Source organism: Manis javanica, chromosome 3 (genome assembly GCF_040802235.1).
Source record: "Manis javanica isolate MJ-LG chromosome 3, MJ_LKY, whole genome shotgun sequence".
Lineage (NCBI taxonomy): Eukaryota > Metazoa > Chordata > Mammalia > Pholidota > Manidae > Manis > Manis javanica.
In genome coordinates, this window is record NC_133158.1 from 50,629,565 (window position 1) to 50,634,030 (window position 4,466).

The window sequence follows — 4,466 nt, forward strand, 5'->3', positions numbered from 1 at the left end:
CCTAACATGTCTCAGGCATGACTTGCTGGTCAGTTTTCCTAGAAGTACTGCCTTTCCTCTTCAACAATGTTCTGTTCCTCCAACCTATGTTTGTTGAAGTCCTGAAAGGGAATCCACCATTCCACCATCTGGATTCTCAGAAATCAGTGGTTGAGGGGGCAGAAGGACCCTCAGCCCTACATGCAACGCTCGATACTCACTTTGCTTGGTATTACTGCCACCACCACCCTGGCTCCAGGCAGAGGACACTGGGCCCCCTCTCCTCTGGCCTAAGGGCAGACCCACAAATGCAACACCCGTTGTCTGGCTGAGACCAGACTGGAATATCAAAATGCAACTTTCCTCAAGGCTCGGGGATGACACAAAGGAAGGGAAGACAGCTCCTTGGATGAAATCAACTGGCCTGTGGTCCTCCAGTTTGTCTCTGAGCCCAGTCCCCAGCCTGCTGAGGTGTGGCAGAGTTCAGCATTCTCTCACATCTGGGAGACCCCTAAATTGTTCTAAGCATGCTTCCACTCCCCAAATCTAGACCTGGGAAAGTACTGCCTAAGGGATTTTCTTTCCTGCCAAGACCAATTTCAAATACCTGGCTGCTTCCTCAAGGACCCACATCTTTCCTAGATGATAGATGTATGTGCTATTCCCCAAACTCACTGACTCTGACTGAAGATCACAACAGGGCAAATACATCAGACTATACTCCAATAAACTGGACATGGTTGCAAGAGGGACCTGGTCACAGCTGTGGAGCAAAGGGCCTTCCTGGTGCACCTTGAGGACCTTCTTGCAAGGAGCATATGGTCCAGTGGCGACCCAGCCTTGGCATTTATAGATGAGCTTCTGTGTTCTGTGGTTTCAGGTTTGTGGGTGAACCTGGTTCTGAGGTCTTGTCCTCTCAACCTTCCCATTCGGCCACAGTTTACACCATGATTTACCCAGTTGAGTCCCACGATTCTCAGTGAGCTTTGCTTAACTGAGGTAGTGGACCGCCCTTGTATTTTTGGCTGCCTGTCATCTCCCAAATGGCCCATATTGATGGTGGCATGTGTCATTCATCTGGGAAGATGTGGTTCCTAGCTCAGGAAGTCAGACCTTCAACATTGGTCTTGTCAAGAGAGAAAATGCCTAATTTTCTTAAATGTGCTCAGAAATGGTCACATGACCTAACTTCCACCAATAAGACTTCTCCTTGGGAGACAGGGGTTCAGAATGAGGCCTGGGAGGAAATGTGTTGGCTCATTGTACAAGTTCCACTTCACTAGTGCAGGAAGGCAGCGGCTGCCAGGTGGAACTCGTTACAGAACTGGAGTTGGTATCCTTGCCAGTGGCAGTCAAGCTCCTGACTCGTAGTGCTCGGTGGTGGCCACAGCAACCGGTGTTTTTCTCACCAGGCCAATTCTTTAGTGTGGTCTGAGGCATTGCTCCTGGGAACTACCTTGAGCCACTTTCTCCAGCCCATCCAAAAGGTCCAGTGTCCTTTAAGAAGTCCCTTTGCTGCTTAATCTAGCTACAGAGTGGGGATGGCCCTGTGCAACTAAGAACTGACTGATACAGATGAGATCATGGGACTCTCATGGCTTTGGGGTAAACAGGAACTGCGCACTGGATTGTATGCACAGGGCACATGGACTGGGGTTAAACTCACAGCTCTGCCAATGTATAGGTGTGTGAGCAATTTACCAAACCTAACTGACCTACAGATTTCTCAGGTGTAAATAGTAATGATCAGCTAGTGTGTGAGGATTCAATGACACATAATATGGAAAGAATCCACACATAATGAATGCTCCATTCTAAGTATTAAATTATGTATGCTGTTGTGCTAATAAAATAATAAATAGAAGTTCTTGTTATTTTTAAGATTTGCTAAACAAAATTTCCATAGTTCTTCTCTTTGAAGAGTATTGATGTCAAAGTTGACCTTGCCAGTTTCAGTCAATTTCCTGAATTCTCTGTATGCCTTCAGCAAGCTGGGGGCTTTAAAGGAAAATGAAGATAAAGCCAGTCAGGAAAAATTGTGCATTGTATGATTCCATTTATATGAAGAGTTGGGAATAGGCGAATCCATATAGACAGAGAGGAAATTAGCGGTTGCCTAGGGCTGTAGACTTTGGTAGAAAATGAGGAGTCACTGCTAATGGTTATGGGTGTCTTTTTGGGGTGGGGTGATAAAAATTTTCTAAAATTGATTGTTGTAATGGTTGCACAATTCTGTGAACATACTGAACACACTTTTTTTTCCCTTTTTGTCTTAGGAAATGACATTTATTCAGAGAAAAAGAAACAAAAAAATGACAGATGTCTATCCCATGGCTGCCTTCCCTTTCCTGCTATTTCTCTTCAGCCCCACAAGGATTAAACCCTGGCTGGGGCTAGGTAGCAAGACCACCCCTGTTAGGGGGGTCAGAATCTCCTCAATGGAGGTGTTGTGGAAGGTCTTGATGTCTCAAAGAATTCTCTTGTCTTCTTCTGTCACCATGTTAATAGCCACACCCTTACAGCCAAATCATCCACCATGACCAGTTCTGTGTATGTAGTTTCACTGTTGGTGGGAAGGTCACACTTAATGACTAAAGAAACCTGTGGCACATCAGTGCCTCTGGCCTCTGTCAGGAAAGATGGCAACTTCAGTATGTCAATGAGAAGAAAGCATAATCTCTCCAGAAGGGAGTTAAGTATCCCATTTAGGCAGCCAAGGGAGGCAAAGGAAATAAATATCCCCTCTCCCCCTAAAACCTGTGGCATGCCAGATTTCATTCCAAGTTGCTACTTACCTGAAGAGGGGCACTAGTAAGCCCCTTGGAGAGGAATCACCTTGGGTATCCTATACTTTGAGACTGAATTTTATGGTATGTGAAAGCTGGGTTTTTCTTTTAAAAAAGGTAAAAGAAAATGAGAATGTTTCCGAGTTTGGTAGGTTGCTTGCTATTTTTCTATAGGCAAGAAATGCATCCAGAAGCATAAGAAATAAGAGAACTGCTTTAAATTGTGTTAAGCATAAAAACGACTGCCAATGTTTCAGTAATTTAAATTTAGATGCTTTTACATCATAGCAAAAGCTAATTTTGATGTACACATTTCTGCAAAAACCCTACAGAACTTTGGCAGTATCCCAGGCATTTGCTTCTGTGTCTTTCTTACAACAAATAGCTTTTCTTACCAAACTGAGTGGTGACTTACATAAACAAGAATCCACAAAGTTGAGAAAGATGGGATAAAACAAACGCATATCTTGTTAAAAAAAAACTGAGAGAAAATGGTTTTTAATTACATATACAAAAAGAGAGAGACAGAGAGAGAGAGGAAGAGAGAGAGAGAGAGAGAGAGAGAGAGAGAGAGAGAGAGAGAGAGAGAGAGAGAGAGAGAGAGAGCCTGTGCATGCCGTTGGGTCCCACTCTGGTGGACTTGAATATCGTGAAAGGTTTGGGAGATGCTTGTAAACTTATCATTATGGTGCCTGCCTGCCGACAGCTCCACAGGGGCCAAAGCCATTGGCCCAAGTGCAGTGAATATATCAACTGGCTGGTGAAGTGTTACATGGTACAACAAGGTAAAGTTCTTTATTTTGGAAAAAAAATTCATTTGGAAAATTCACGTGTACAGAGTATGACTCTATCAGTGCAAAAGGAGTTGCACTGTGAGTTGCACAAGTGAGTTGCCTTTTACCCCAGACCCCCCAGATCCGACCTCCTGAGCCTACTTCCCAGGTCTAGTCACCATCAACAATTTCTGGAATATATGCATTAGTTTTCTATTGTTGCTGTGACTACAAACTTAGTGGCTTAAACAACACAAGTTTATTATCTTACAGTTCTGGAGGCTAGAATTCCAAAGTGGATCTGCTAGTGCTGGTGGGCTTCATGCCTCCGAGAGGCTTAGGGAGCAATCTAGTTCCTTGTCTTGTCTAGCTTCTAGAGGCTACCTGTATTCCTCGGCTTGTGGCCAGGAGTTGAGATTTTAACCCATGATGTCTGTGGTTGGTCTGATTCCAGATCTCTGTTCTTATCCAACACTATTGGTGTGGGCAGAGATGGAACTGGAGCAAACCACAGCCTCTGGAGTGAGGATTCACAAACTCCATTTTCAGAGCCAGCAACAGCAGGGTGGGGCCTTCCCACGTCATATCACTCTGATTCTCCTGCCTCCCTCTTTCACATTTAAGGACTCCTGTGGCTACACTGGGCCCACCCAAATAATCCAGCTTAATATCCCTATTTTAAAGCCAGTTGATTAGCAACCTTAATTCCATTTGCAACCTTAATTTCCCTTTGCTATGTAACATAACCGTTTACAGATTCTGGCGGTTAGATATTTTGGGGGGCCATTATCCTGTTACCACAATATCCTTCCAAAAATTCGTATATATAATTTATACACATACACTGTCCCTCCATCTCTCTTAAAATCACACAAATGTGAACATACTATACCTACTCTTCTTGCTTTTTTCTTCACCTGCCTATTAA

At 44.0% G+C, this 4,466-nt stretch overlaps 1 non-coding gene across 1 annotated transcript; it reads right to left on the minus strand.

Annotated features, from left to right (window-relative positions):
* Positions 1–2,680: 2,680 nt before the first annotated feature.
* On the minus strand, positions 2,681–2,821 carry LOC118971764 (small nucleolar RNA SNORA67). Its single transcript, XR_005060419.1, has one exon. It is a non-coding gene; the product is annotated as a small nucleolar RNA SNORA67 (small nucleolar RNA).
* Between the last annotated feature and the right edge of the window lie 1,645 nt (positions 2,822–4,466).